Here is a 16,347-nt window from a genome sequence, read left to right on the forward strand (position 1 = left end):
ACAAAAACGAAAATACTTGACAAATTTTCATAAACACGAAATCTTAAACTCGAGTTTAACAAAAAAAATATTTTTAATGACCAAAAGATTTTCTCAAACACAAAAACGAAAATATTTGATAAATGTGCATAAACACATAACTTTAAACTCGAGTTTACTGCAAAAAAAATTGTAATGACCAAAAGATTTTCTCAAGCACAAAAGCCGTAAATATTCGACAGATTTTCATAAACACGAAATCTTAAACTCGAGTTTAACGAAAAACTATTATTAATAACGAAAAGATTTTCTCAAACGCAAGAAATTAAAATATTTGACAAAACGAATATATTTGACAAATGTTCATAAACACAAAAGCATAAACTCGAGTTTACTGAAAAAAAAATTTGATGACCAAAAGATTTTCTCAAACACAAAAACGAAAATACTTGACAAATTTTCATAAACACGAAATCTTAAACTCGAGTTTAACAAAAAAAATATTTTTAATAACAAAAGAAATTTTGTTTACGAAAAAATTAATATATTGTTTATATGTTCATAAACACGATATCATAAACTCGAGTTTAACGAAAAAAAAAATTTTTTACCAACAGATTTTCTCAAACGCGAAATTACAATTAATTGTCTAAAACGAAAATACTTGTTCATAAACACGAAATTTTTAACTCGAGTTTAACGAAACACTCTTTGTAATAACGAAGAGTTAAAAAACAATTTGTAACTACTTTTTTAGAGAAAAGACTTAAAACGAAAAAGTAAAAATTAAAAATTGTCAACTCGAGTGGTCTCAACTCAATTCTACCTTTTTTAGACGCTACAAAATTCATCGGGTCAACTTTTTTGTTTGTAAAAAATACGAATTAATAAATTTCACATAAATAATATATAAGTTTCTTTTTCAAACATCAAAACCGATCAACTTGGCTTGCGTGTCAGTGCAGGTCTACAACACAGATGACCAATCATGTAATCACACCCATTCTCAATGCGTCTTTCACAGCTAGAAATCGCCACTATATACATATGTACATATATATGTATATATATATGTATATATATTATCTATGAATATCTTTCAATACTTCGTTATGCCATTCAAACGCAGTGAATTAAAGCAGAAAGTCATTAAGTGCGTGGGCAGGAGGGTGGTTGCCATTTGACGTTTTGTGGTCAGCAACAATATGTGAATCGATAGCGACCAAATGAGCACCAGCGCACACAAACAACTAACCAACATGGCACTGATTCAGCGCCAATAAAAAACATACATTTCATGCGTTCGCTGCAAACAGACACACAAACACACCAGAAATATAACTGACTAGAGTGGGTCGGACATTGAGACGTTGCGCTAAGGTTGGGCCAACAGCAGCAGCAACACTACAGCCAACACGCCGTGTAAAAAGAAATATAATAAAGAAGAAAAAAAAATTTATAACAACTAAAGTCTAAAAGTCGCCTGAAAGTTGAAAACTTAATAGGCGACGACGCGCACAGCGAACTGTGTGGGTAGGTGGCGCTGGTGGTGGTGGTGGCGGCAGCGCGCTAACGAGGGAGATATGGGAGTGGAGCGACGCAGCGCGTGCGACGCTATTAACGTTGACAAACGGTGCGTGTGTGGGCTGGTGGGTGAGTTTTGCCCGGTGAATTATGTGCGCGCACCCGTTTGGCAATATAACGCAGCAGCGTAGCGAGAGAGAGAGACGCCAGGAAACACACAATGACATAAATATAAAGCTTTGCTGGCGCTTTTGTTTTCTTTTCAACGTAAGCCTACAGGTTTCTTCGCCCAGCGACCAAATAGAATAAGGTGACAACAAGCATGCGTGCTACTAAGCGCGCGCATAATGAGGTTGGTCAGCTTATTAGTCGCGGTGGGGATGCTGGCGTTAGTCAGTCTTTTCAGTGGCATATGACGATATTTTGCAAATAACAACAAAGCAGAGATTTGAAATTATTGAGAAAATGTAAAAAAGTAACACAGCGAAAACCAGCAGCGTGCTAAAGTAAAGCGGCCTTTGTGTTTGGTGCCTTGCCTTTCCCTGCCTTTCGAACCGGCTGTATTATATCTTTTATTGGCTGGCTATACATTGATTTCTTCTTTTTGTGCCGTTGCTCGGCTGCTGTCATTTTAGGTAATTTCGTTGGCACAAAACGACGACATGAGCACAAAAGCAACAAATACGCTTAGCGCGTTGCGCGCCGCGCTGATGACCACTGTCCACACACGCGTAGTACGCAAGCAACGTAAACGCGCACAGACGCGCTATGGGCGGCAGGTGGTATTTTGGTCAGCTGAAAAATTGATTCGCCAACCGCATCCGCCTGTCCGCCGACCTGTCCACTAACGCGTAGTTAAACGTAGTTAAAAGCAAAAACAAAAATAAAAATGTGAAAAAGAAGTGCTGAAGAAGCGCACACCTTTCGTGGCGTAGTGGTGAGCGCACCCGCGCGGGTTGTTGGGGTCGCGCCACAGCGTTGTGACTGCAGGCCAGCAAGGCGCGTCAAGGCAAGGTGCTGATGATGGCGCAGCTGTTTTAGCGTGCTGCTATTTAAGTAAATGCGAGCGCGCTTACCCCCCCAAACGCTGGGCTCACCACCAACAAATGAACGTAAGCGTTGAGCATCATTAACATTATTATCGTCAGCAGTAAAGTTGCGTCGCAGCGTCAGCAATGCCAACAATGTTTTGGCCGATTTTTGTCTCTTCTCCACTTGCGCTGATGCTGTTGCTGTTGTTGTTGTTTATATTTTGGTAATGGGTGGGTTGGTGATTTTTTTGTACATTTAATTTACGTTGCCGACGACAGTGGTGATGCGCATGAGGCTTGCTGTGTAAGACGCTTAATGGTCGCGCTTTGCCTTTTTCACTCCGCGCCGCGCCGCACCCGTTTTTCATATGCCAGCAATATTTACTTTTGTACGTATGTATGCATGTGCGTATGTGTGTACGCGCTTTGGCATAAAGACAAGCTAAAAATTGAAAAGTAGTTTAACCGCTTTGATTGGAACGCAAAGGCATTTCGTACGCCGGAATACGTTTATACACTAGCGTTTTGAAGGCAATCGTGATGAAGATGGCATGCTGCTGACCAAACCTACTCTATAGCTCTACACACGACTGACAGGCAGTTTGGTTGGCATGACAGTATGCCGTCACTGACGCGACGCTGCGATTGTGGCTGCTGGTGGGCGGAAAATTGATGATTCAAGGGCGCGCATGCGCACAACGCACACACACATAGCAAAAAAAACGTATTGTAGTTGCGCGGCAAGACAGCGCAATCTTTCTTATGTAAATTATAAAGCATTTAAAGGCATCTATATGTATGCGCTGCTATGCTACATACAAAACATAAAGCGTAGAGCATATGCGTAGCAGCGGCAATTTTAAAACCGAAAGCGATTTCACCAGCGCAGCCAGCAAATGGCGCGACATTGAGGCGCAAACGTGCCAATGTGCAACGCGTAGCAGCAAATATTGAAAGCAAAGACAAAAAACGCGCAGACAGCAGGTGCAACCCCGAAAAGGCAGACAATTATTTCACAGTGCAGCAACAGCAGTGCAGCCTCAAGCAGTCAGCACTTGCCGGCATGCTGCACTTGCACGCACAACTCGCATTTACGCCTGTGTCATATGCGCTTGGTTTCTCTCTATGTATAGATATATGTATTTAGGCCACAGCACCTACCCCCGCTCCACAGCGCGCACCCAACGCGCTATTTGGCACATACATACTGCACGATCCTTGATCCTCGTTTCATGTGTTTGCCATCCCCTTTTCTATGGAATTCATTTGATCCGCTTTGCTGCGCGTACGGCGACTCCTTAGCCGCACTTAAAGGCAAACAGCCGAACTCATCAAGGAGCGCTGCAGCGAAGGACAACGCTTTCTACGGACGCGACACAAGGCTAGGTGGCTTTATGTAGGTGTAGTGGTGTTTATGTGCGTTTGTCAGACCTTGCTGCATTTACTGTTGCTTGCAGCGCAACACATGTTCCTCAGTGATGTATAGATCGTCTTAATGATCTTCGTGTGTTTGCCGTATTTTTAGGGGTGACTTTACCCTGCTGTTTGTTGTTGCTTTTTCCGTTTTTGTATTTTCTTCTTTGTTTTGCCTCTTTTTGCTGTGTTTCTTCAACATCCTCAACGCGCCTTGTGCGTATTGTTCTAGAGCCTGTCGTTTATACGATCCTCCCCATTTCTTCTTTAAAGCGTTCACCGTTTTTTTCTAAAGACGTTCACTTTGCTTTGCATTGTTGTTATTGGCACAATTCTTTACATATATTTTGGTGAAATTTTGCTATTTGCCCTGCTTACTATAATTGCAAGCGTAACGGTTGTAATTCTTGAGACGAAGACTTCCACCAAAACACTAATCCAAATCTACTGTGCGTGGAAAATGCAACACATTCGCTGAAAGAGGCCTACTTGTGCGTGAAGATTGCTTTTTAAATATTGATTAAAATGTTAGAAATATAAAAAAGTCTCTCCCACGCTTCTATCAGCTGTTTCTAGGCGTGCAACAAATATAAGACCCACTCTTCAAGTATACCTCATATAAAAAACATCGTTTTTGACTTAGGATATTGTTGAAAACCTTCGAGGTCAACACTAAAGAAATAGCTGAGTCAAAAATTTAGCTTCTATATAAACTAAAGATCACTGAAAGATCGGATCTCCTTCCTATTTAGTCTTCTCACGCTTCTACTATCTTACTTTTTAACGTAGGACTGTCCGAGGCACGAAAATTGTTGCTCTGTAAGCTTAAAAATAGTACAGTTTAACGCTGAAGGCTTCTCTGAGCAAATAATGGAACATCTAAATAAACTAAAGATCACTTAAGGATCGCATCTTTCTTCTTTTTTTCTCTTTCTCTTTAAACGTTTTCGCTCTTCTGCTATCTTACTTTTGACGTAGGACTGTCCGAGAAAATGTTTGCTCTTTAAGGTTTAAAATAGTGCAGTTAAACCTTTAGGACTTCTCTGAGCAAGCAATACAACCTGTATGTATAAACTAAAGATCACTTAAAGATCGGATCTCTCACTGAAGTACTCTCTTAGTAAACAATTTAGCCTCTATATAAACTTAAGATCACTTAAAGTTGGGATCTCTTTGCTCTCTTTGACGTTTTTGCGTTTCTGTTACCTTGCTAGCTGGGTTCTTTTAGGTTAGGATCTACAGACATAGACCATAAGATTCATTTGGTCATTAATTTTTAGTCTTATATTGTTTCAAGTCCACATTATTACTAACTTAACTGATTTTGCTGAATTTGTAGCCTCAACTAGAACAATTTTAAATACGCGATCCATTAGGACTAGAAAATTGAGTCAAAACTGGCTAATTTCTAAACTCCCCTTTGTGGTTTTGCCAAAGTTATGCGGAGAAAGACTTGTATGGAATAAGTTCGGTATATAAAATATTAAAAAAAGATAGGAAAGTCTTTTTACGACCAGTGACATTTCTTCAAGAAATTCAAACATAGTACAACCACTGCCCATTCTTCATCCAATATTTTTTAAAGATGCACCACATCTACTGAGATATCTTCAAGATTAACTAGTTCTCTGTTTGTATTTTCAGAGCATGTAACTGCATAACTTCAATCACCATGAATATCATATTATTTTCTATTAGCGATCTACATTGAGAAATGGGTCTTAAGGTTAATTTTGTGCATTAATTTTGAGTTTTATATGGTTTCAAGTCCACATTATCAACAGCTTAACTCAATTTCCTGAATTTACAGCATCAACTAGAACAGCATTAAATATGCGATCCAATAGGAACAAGAATTTGTGTGAAAACTAATTAATTTCTAATCTCCCCTCTATATTTTTAGCGAAGTTATTTGGAGAAAGAATTTTATAGAATAAGCGCCGAAGAATAAAAATGAAAAAAGGGTAGGAAATAGCTTTCAAGAATTAATTTTTTAATTAGTATATGAAGAAGTGTATTAGCTTTTCGGAAACCTTATAGAAATAAGCGCCGATGCGTCAGACAATTTATTATTTTTAATTGTGCTCAACATAGATGGAGCGCTCTTCAAGATCAACTTGCATTGGATTTCGCGTTTTGTTCGACTACATTTCCAGAAAGTGATTATTGCCATTTCCGCAGCACTCCAGCCAGCTCAGATCTTATTTGACCTTTCTGCGCAACCCAAATTATAATTAAATGCACGCCAGCGGAGCGTCCGAGTTGAAGAATGCAATGTACACACAAGACCGTGTAGTCGAAACGTTTTTCAGAAGCAATTATCACCCAACGCGGTCTACGTTGAAATATGCCACAAACGCGCGCGCTGAACAAACACCCTGCGAACGTGAATTCTTTTCTTTTGCGCGCTGCGCACGAAAGGTGCAATCAACGGCATCTTTAGTGTGATGGAAAGAAAACCAAATGCAGGCAAGCAGGCAGGGCAGGTAACCTTGCAGGCCACGAAGGTGCCGGTGCCGGTGCCTTTGCGCCGCCGCACACAAGCCCAGCGTTACAAATAAATATTTATTATTTTCTTATAATTTGTTTTTGTTTTTGGGTGAGGCTCGCTGGCAATCTGCGTATTTGTGCGGCTTTTGTCTCACACACGCACAAAAGGGACGCATCTGCCCAGCCGCGCACAACGGACGGGGCGAAAGCAGTGTGCAGCACCGGCCAACTGTGTAGTAGGTGGATTGGTTGATGTCTGTGTCACTATTTTTATTCGTCCGACCTGAGAACCTTCAAGCGCGTCGCCGACGACGTCACTCATCCGGCAATAATGCGGCCACCACCAGCACCAACCACCACCACCTCGAGCAAAGCCAGGTTTTGCTTTGCATTCGACATTTAGCGCACAACAATGTTTTGTTGTTTTTGTTGTGCTTTATTAACTATGCTTTTTTTGGGTTTATCAATTCGGAGAAACCACCTACCTAACTGAGCAACTATCGCGGGCATAAGCAACCAACCCAACGGCGCATACACCTACAAGCGCGCCACAACAACACAACCCAGCAACGCCAACGCCACCACCGCGCCTCAGATTTTCTACATACACACGCACGCACACACAAGCGCGCGCTTCAAAAAGAAGACGGATATGAACAAAGAATGAATATGGAAAAAATTAATGCGTTGGGCTGTTGAAAATTGAGACCCACAAGCAAAAAAGAAAAATGAAACAAAAAAACAACACAAAAGGGGAACGCGCGTTTGGGGAGTATATGTGTAGCAGCAGTGGCGATACGACGAGGCGAGGTCGTTTGCTGACGCGCTTTGTTGTTATTAACTGGCGTTGGTGATGCGATGGTGGTGCCGATCATCAACACCAACTTGCCAAGTAACAGATTGCGGGCGGCCGAACGGCCAAAAGAAGTTCAAAAACGAAAAAAAAACGGCACGACAAAGGCAGGCCAAAAATATGATGACGGCGACGGCGACGTCGACTATGACAAACACAACAGCAGCGGCCGCAACAACAACAATACATTTGTTTAGTGTGTTAAGCAGATGAAGAAGTATGGCTGGCAATTTACAAAAATCCCCGCATTAAGCGCAGCAACAACAACAACGACGCGCAGTTGATGACAACCCAACCCAACGCTTGGCAAGCCAAGGCAAACCGAAGCACCAATACCAGCGCAATACAACAGGGCACGAAGATACCAAGCCACCAAGCCACCAAAACTCAACCCAACCCACGTCAGCCGCATTGACAGTCAGTCACACAGGCGATCACTCGTCGGTGATGTGGGACGGAAGCAGACGCTGCGGGCGGCGACAAGCGCAAGAGACGCGCAAACGTGTTTCAGCGGCTGACAAAAAAAAAAACGCAGGCAGGAAAGATTGGGCTGGTGGTCGTACAGCACGGCGCTGTTGCGGGAGTTCGCATAGGGGCTTACTACTACTGCTTTTCGTTTACTTTTTAATGCAAACGTTGTTAATGGCACGGAAATTGTAGAAAGAGCGTCCAAATTGGGGTGGAAGATCCGCATTATAGGCGAGTTTTTGCGCCTTTGTTTCTTTCACCAGTACAACACACAAAAAGGGGTCCCTACGCATATGCGCCCAAAAGCGGATAATAACAACAGAGCAATGCTGCAAAAAGCAGCAGCAGCAACAGCAGGTAAAAAGGTGCAACGTCGCGACAGCTGCAGCGCTGGCAGGTAACTGGCAGGTAGCGCGTTAATTGTATTGCAGTGTTGTTGGGTTAAGAGAGAAAAGTAGAGTAGGGTCGAGTAGAGTAGAGCTGGGCAAGGTAGGGTAGGGTAGGAAGTAGGGTAGCGACAGGTCGGGTCGAGACAGTTGGAATGTTTACAGTTCGTGACGAGTGCGAGGTGAACTCGATAGCTGTGGCGGTGGTGGTGGCTCTACATAGGACCTTCTTACACACTTGCCACAATCGTTGGCAATGCAACAGGAAATTCCACATACACACACACATACCACCGCGCCACAATGTACGAAAAATAACAATGATTTCGATTCATTTTTGACCATTTCAACTTCGCTGAGATAGCAATTTCGGCCGGCGCGCATTCGCAACGCCATCAAATCCTTTCGAGTGGCGCGATCAGCAATGAAAATAACCCTCGAAACATATACACTTATTTGCGTCTGCATACTTTGTTGCATGCAACAAGCAGTGTGCGCATAAGTGAGCGCGGGCAAGCGTAAACCCAAGCAGGTAGCTTGAAGCGCTCGGTACTGTATCTAATTACGTGCGAGTGTGTGTGCATATGTACCGACGCACCCCACCCCAAATATTCGTGCAACATGTGTTGTCGCTGTCGCTGTTGGCGGCGCAGTCTTGCAAATGGGCACGGGAAGTGCGTAGTAATTGAATTTCTTTGTTCGCCGGCTTTGTGCCACACAACGCCTCGCCAAACCGACACTGTTTGCCAGACAACGGAGGGGTCGTACGACCATAAATATATACATGTGTATGTGTGTATGCTATTTTTATAGCGTACTGTATGTAAATATGTCTGCACAGGACATCCTGCGGCGACTTTCCCCTCCATTTGCCGTGTGAGAAAGCCCTCAGCGCTACTTGTGGTATGCGCACGAAGAGCCGCCTTGTAGTTGTAGGGTTTCTCTTCGCCTTCAGGATGCATGCAACAGTGTTGAAACATTAAACCCATTTAATATGTAATTATGGCGGTATCGAATAGCAACAGGTTCGCGCAATCGAGAATGGCGCTTAAAAAGTAATGTGACTTGGGGTTTCGTAGGGTTCGGAAATCGGCAATCGCGAATGGCACTCAGAAAGTAAAGTAAGTTGGGGTTTTTGAAGGGTTCGGGGCGCATGAGATTGTGGTGAAAGTGGCGAGGAAAGTAGTATTGCGAAACTTAGAAGCGGAAATTGGCTTAAAAAATAGTAGCACCGCCGAGAAGAGCGCTTATCCCAGGCACAACTGTCTAGGATGATGGATTTGAGGTTATTATCAAACTTAGAAGCGAAGCGAACTTTTGAAGGGTTCGGTCCTCAACTATCTAGGATGATGTATTTGAGATTAGTTTCCATCATAGAAGCGAAACCAACTTTTGAAGGGTCCGGTTATTGCAGCCTCAACTCTTTAGGATGATAGATTTGAGGTTAGTTTCAAACTTAGAAGCGAACGAACTTTTGAAAGGTTCGGTACACATGCGTCTATTGCAGCCTCAACTCTCTAGGATGATAGATTTGAGGTTAGTTTCAAACTTACAAGCGAAGCCAACATTTAAATGGTTCGGGACGCATGAAATTCTGGCGAAACTGTCGAAGAAAGTAGGACTAAGAAACTTAAAAGTTAATATGTGGCGTCAAAAATTGGTTACATAGCCTAGAAGAGCGTCTAATGCAGTCTCAACTCGCAAGGACGGTGGATTTGACGATAGTTTAAAACTTAGTCGAGTCTTTTATGGAAAGTTTTAATGTATCAAACTTGAATTTTGTTCAGCCGGGCTTATAGTCTATGATTCGGAGTGAAGCTTTCCTTTACCTTCTTCCAACAACTTAAACGTGAAACCTTTGTCGTAATTAGACTGCAGAGATCAATCCCTACTTCCACTCCGTTTAAGCTGCAAGTGATTGAATCCCATCAGCAGTACTTTGGAGAGCCTTGACACATCTGCCGTAGAATAGTTAAGGTTTATGATATACATATCAACCCTCCGCAAACCTCAAAAATCCCAATACTTTCAAGACACAAACACAATTAGATTCTGCTGAGAAATAGACAAAAACCCAAGGGCATACTCAACTAAAGCGGACTGGGACGAAGTGCACGAAAGACACAAAAAGAGCAAGCCAAAAAATGAAAGCGCACCAAAATGCCAATACACAACACGAACGACTCAGCGACGCACACAAGGAACCGAATGTCGAACAAAAAAAAATTTGAAATTTTTCAAAACATACGCGCATTTGTACGTTTATAAGTGATGTGTAGGCATGTCGCCGGCACTGGGTTGGTTTTTTTGACAAGCAGGCAGGCCGACAGCGACAGCGAGAGCCAGCGCCAGAGACAAGGCACGCAAGCAGACGAACCAGCAAGCATTTCTGGGGTGGAAATGCGAAAGTAAAAAAACCAAAAAAGCAACAAACAAAACAACGATCGCAGTTTGGTAAACTGACGCACGGAAGCCGACGTCGCTTAGGCAGCTAGTAACGGCGAAAGTCAACGTCAATGCGAGCGTCAGCGTTGCTGTTGGGTTAGACGACAGTTGGCTAGTTGGTTGTGGTGGTGGTGCCATACATTTCGCTTGGCAAATTAAGAAGGGCCTAGAAGCAGGGACAAATGGAAAAGCAAACATAGCCGGCATGTGAATGAAAAGTTGTGGGTATTATAGTAATGTGAGACGTGGTTGGAGCGGCAATATGGGTGGTAACTGACAGTTGGGTCTAACGTTTACGGAGTATGGTTGTGTGCAGCTGGACTACTGATGGGTAAACGGACAGATCAAATAGGAATATCGACTAGCTTATGCTAAGAATGCCAACGGTATTACGCATACATAGCTAGAGGTGCATTAGTAAGCAGACGAAAGAAGAAGAAAGTTGGCGAAACCCGGTAGGAGCGAGTTATTGAAGTCATAACGGTTGGTCAGCAAGGAGAAACAGTATAATAATGTAACTGTATTGGATCCACATGAATAGATACATATGGAGTAAATATGTGAAAGCCTACCAGCGGGTGGGAAGCATCCTTCTATGAACGCGACTGACGGTGGCGCAACATGTTGATTAGTCCACTTGAGTTGAACAAGCAGCGGAGAGAGAGGGAGATTGTGTCACAGTTGTCGAGCAGTTACTTTCAAAAAACTTCCAATTCTACGCTGTATTGGCATTTTTGCCTAGGGTTGTCGTAGGGTGTAAAAAACTCAATCGAAGAAACTGCATTGCATTTGTGCACAAGCCTGGTCAACGCAACCCTCTCTTATGACGTTAGCTGAAAAAAGAGGGCACACACGCTACGCTGTCTTTGTGTAGACTTTACACAGCAGCGTTGCGATTTTATGACCAAAGCAACTCAACTATTCGTTGTAATGCCGTTGGGGAGGATTGGCAGTGACTTGGCTGAGTGCGTGTGTGCGCGCTCGTATGTGGGTTGCAGCTGCACCACGTACACTAAACTAAACTACAACAAAACAAATCACACATACACAAACACACAGCAAAGTGTGTAGAATATGCCTTGTGGCGAAGGTAGAGTGAGGCAGAAGCAACAAGCAATTTCCGCCAAAGCGTTGGCGTTGGAGTAGTAATAGCGCATAAGAGGGAAAATATACGAGCCGAAGAGGAGATGGAAAATATGCGCATTGCACGCAACCGGGCATAACTCTTGACTACACACACACACCAATGTATATACAACAGCAAATATGTATGTACGTAGTTTTGTTTGACTGTGCGGTGGTTGAGTTTGGGTTGACTGCTGCGCCGTTCGAAATGGGCAAACTGCCGACAGGTAGAAAATCGAGCAGCGTAGCAATTAACGAAACGTTAGTGAGGTGTTAAATATAAAATTTCGTATTTCTAAGAAGCTAATGCGGTGAAAATTTCATCGGCAGTTGAAATTGCTGAAATTGTGTGTGCGAGGCTGCGGCGGAGTACCTGTGTAGTGAGTGGCCTTGAAATGCCAGCGCTAGGAACTAGGACAGGATATTAACAGCTGAGTTGATGACTGAGTTAAATAACACTATTTGTGAAAATGTGCGCAAAATTGCACTGACAACTCGGTTGCACTACAGTAAAACCTGCTTGTAGATGACACGAGTTTCTCTTTAGAATAAATTTTTTTTATATACCCCACAGAGCCTCTTACTTTTTGAGCTATCGTTCTGAAATTTTGCACACATTAATTTCTCCCAAAGGTGCTACTAATTAGATGGATCCGCCGATATCGGTCCACTATAGCATATGGCTGCCATACAAACTGAACGATCAAAATCTGGTACTTGTATGGAAAACTTTTTTATTTGACGAGGTTTCCTCACGAAATTTGGCATGGATTATTGTCCAAAGTAAGACTATATTCTACGAAGAAATTGTTTTGATTGGATCATTATAGCATATAGCTGTCATACAAACTGAACGATCAAAATCAGGCACTTGTATGGAAAACTTTTTTATTTGACGAGGTTTCCTCACGAAATTTGGCATGGATTATTGTTCAAAGCAAGGCAACAATCTCCGACGAAATTGTTCAGATCGGTTCACTATAGCATATATGTATCTGCCATACAAACTGAACGCTCAAAATAGAGATAACAACTTTTTATTTCTTATAAAGAGCTTTTTTAGACACTTTTATGCAAAAAACAATGCACTTGGGAAAGATATTTTAGCTTCGGTTCAGCCGAAGTTAAGCTTTTTTCTTTTTATAAATTATTTCACTAAAGCAAAAGTTGTAATACTTGGCGAAATTTAGCTGGAAAAAGTCTAAAATACTTGGTGTCTTTTAGAAACGTATGTAGTCCAAGCTTAAAAGTTCCGACAGGTAGCTTTTGAGCATTTCACAATTTTACTCTAGGAAATTTTTTTAACTACATATAGAAATAAATTTTAAATTAAGAAATTTATAAAAATAATTCTAAAATTTTGACTTTTTGACTTTGAAATAATTAATTTTATTCAAAACTCGTTTAAAATACTAAAATATTGACTTTTTTAGCTTTGAAATATCTAACTTACTATTATGAAAGCTGGATTATCCAAATCATACTTGAAAATACTTAAAAAGAGCAGAAGAGATAGAAAGACCTTACTGCATAAAACTTTCTTCGTGCGACCCTGTTGTATATTATAGAGAAGGCACTTGCGGATCTTATTATTACAGCTTAAAATCACTTATTACATACATTTTCTTTTGTTCAGCTTTATACAAAACTTTAAAATCCTTTAGAAAATAAGTATATATAGTCTGCTTTGGCTGACCTTCGAAATTTTTATAAAAATTTAAACTTTTCAAAGCTTTTGCACGTCACTTTTTACTTGTGAATTAATTTTTTGCACATTTCTCTGTAATTCTTGAAAATATCGGAGCTAAAAAATATTAACAACCCTTCAACGAAGTATTTTTTGAATATTTTCTATATATGCTCCTATTTTTTTTTATAAAAAAAATAATTTATTTCTAAAATATATATAATTCGACATAAATAAAAGGCAATTATTTATAATTCAAAAACAAAAGATAACTTTTTTCAAGTTAAAAGTAAATAAAAAAATTAAAAAAAGAAATTTAAAAAAAAAATTAAACAAAAAATTGAAAAAAAAATCAAAATTAAAACATACCTTCTTTCAAAAAACGCCAAAAAATCCTTTAACCGCTTATAAACGCCAAAACTGCGACATTTTACTGCAGGCAAGCACTTAAGGGGGTGACAGCACTAACAAACTATTAAACCACCGTTATGTTATTTTTGTTTATCTGCTGTCAAACTAATGTATTATCGCAAAAATAAATTCAAAAATTCACTTTTCAATTCAGAAATCGAAACTTCAGCAATTGTTTTCATTAACAACACACACACGCACACAATGTTAGTTAAACTTCCTCTTCACACTTATTGTTGTTTAGTGTTAGAATTCTACACTTTATAAATTTCTATAAAAAATTTTAATTTTTGTTTTGCTTCCCACTTGGCAATTGTATATTGAAACACTATAATAATAACAATTAAAGTTATAGTAGACAGTGGAGCGACGCACTTGAAGCACATGCGAATTATTTTTGCCGCTTCACAAAAACACAACAACCGTTCACTTCAATAAATTCCGACAAACTGTGCAGGCGGTAGCGTGAGGCTGAGCGCCTACCCCAGCGCGCAGTTGGCGTTGAAAATTGAAAACGAAAAACTCGCACAAAACAGAAAGCAGAAAATGACAACGGGCTGCGCCGAGACGCCGTCGAGTGTCAACACAAGCATTCACACACACACACGCATACACATGGTATGTTGTACTCGTACTCGCAGGCAGTCAGTCACACAGCCAGCGGAGGCAGCGGCTTTAAGAACCATTGTGCGCCAACGCCGCCACCACCACACCAGCCGGCCCAGCAGGCTAACGCATTGCCGTCGCCAGCCACCTTACGCCGAATGATCGCACAAAGCGGAATCGGAAGAAAAACAACAAAATTGCAAGCGTGTACAACAAAGGGTACGTTGTGAGGTGCGGCGCGACGCGGCTGGGTTGTGCGCTGCGACGTGAACTGCGGGCTTTGTGTACAGCTACCTCCTACTTACCTACCTAATTTTTTTATGTTAACCGACTACAACAAAAATATGTATGAAGAACATTGGCGGCTTCAACTTCAACCCACCCGCCTAAAGCGCAAAATACTAAAAAAAAAAAGCATAGAAGAAGCAATCAATGTCTGATGTCGCACAGTGGTGCGAACGGCGAAAACTTGTAATGAATATCGAATTCAAAGTAATCCCCAAACAGTTGTAATACACTTATGGCAACGATTTTTCCAGTACTCGAAACACTTCTCATAAGCACTTTTTGGGATGACCTTCAGTCCTTTCAGAGAATATTGTTTATGCCGTTGATCGACTGAAAACCGGTTCCACGGAGCGGCAATTTTAGTTTGAGGAGCACGAAAAAATCACACGGAGCAAAATCTAGTGGCTTTAAATCCATTCACAATCGTGACTCGATGGGATAGCGCATTATCATCGTGTAAAATCCATGAATTGCTCTTCCACAATTCCAACCGTTTTCAACGGATGTTCTCACACAAACGCCTCAATACGGCCAAATAGAACCACTTATCGATCAATAATGATTCATCCGGAACAAATTCATGATGAAAAAATGATAAAAGATCTCTAGAAAATGTTTTTATTCCAGCATTAGCAGAATTTTCGAAAATGGATTTTCAAAGGATTCGATGCAGGTAGTTTCCGAAAGTTTGACATAAAAATTAATATCCAAAAAGATGTGGCACTTGATAGATAAGTCATTATTTAGGAGGAGGAATTTTTTCATTGAGAACGCTTTGGAAGGAAAGCTTTCAGCAACAACGCGAAGTTTTAAAAAAGTTGACTTTTAACCATAATGTTGGTGGTTTTTTCGATAGCGGATCATTTGTCTCCGAGCTGACTAAGCTGAGCGGATACACTTTAGAAGCCTGTAACTCAAAAAATGTTCTAAATAATCATTCAAAATATTAATATGATTGTTTTGTTTTTTGGATGCAAATAGTATGGTTTTGGGAGGAAATATTGGCGAATAGAAAAATTGGCGAAATTTAAATGAAACTGTCATTGAAAATGTTCGCTTCAAGTTGTGACAGGTCGAAACTATTATGGATAACGAATTCCAGAGCGACATATGATTGATTTTTTATTGTCTTACTTAATCTTTTAACATCTCTAGAATATTGTCTTAAATATTCGAGCAAGACTTTTGTATATACAGGCTCGAAAATGGCGAGCTCGAGGTAAGTCACTTAAACGCGTTTTGCTCGAAACGGTGTTTTCAAAGTCAGTTTTCAAGTTTTCTCGCGAACTACTTAACTCATCTTAATAAAATTTACACAGGTCTCAGAGATATAATTTAAAAGGTCTTGAACACTGCGTTTCTTAATCACAAATATTAAAAAAAACGCCCAGAAATGTTCACGAAAATTAATATTTTTGCCAAAAATAGAATTTTCACTTCTTTCCTTCATCCAGTAACCAATTTATGACCTAAATTAAAACATATAATTATTTTTATTTTTTAAATCAAACTTTACTCTTAATGATCTTGTAAGAAGCTCTGCTGTTGACGCGTTGCCAGCTATTTTGAAGGGATTGACGGATATGACGTCCTAATGGCCGAGTTTTGAATATTTTGCTTAGAAAATTTCACAAAATTTTG

At 40.7% G+C, this 16,347-nt stretch overlaps 1 protein-coding gene across 4 annotated transcripts in view; it reads right to left on the reverse strand.

Annotated features, from left to right (window-relative positions):
• LOC120770968 (protein charlatan) overlaps nucleotides 1-16,347 on the reverse strand; it is a 55,755-nt gene that overhangs the window by 23,348 nt on the left and 16,060 nt on the right. Inside the window, exon 1 of one of the 4 annotated variants that reach the window (XM_040098699.1) lies at nucleotides 13,771-14,264. The exons of 2 other annotated variants lie outside the window; for them this stretch is intronic. The gene's annotated coding sequence lies outside the window, so the exon portion shown is untranslated. Of the gene's footprint in view, nucleotides 1-13,770; nucleotides 14,265-16,347 lie in introns of those variants that run through there. One more of the 4 variants, XM_040098703.1, reaches the window with a different exon arrangement.

The sequence above is a fragment of the Bactrocera tryoni genome, chromosome 3 (assembly GCF_016617805.1).
Source record: "Bactrocera tryoni isolate S06 chromosome 3, CSIRO_BtryS06_freeze2, whole genome shotgun sequence".
Taxonomy (NCBI): Eukaryota; Metazoa; Arthropoda; class Insecta; order Diptera; family Tephritidae; genus Bactrocera; species Bactrocera tryoni.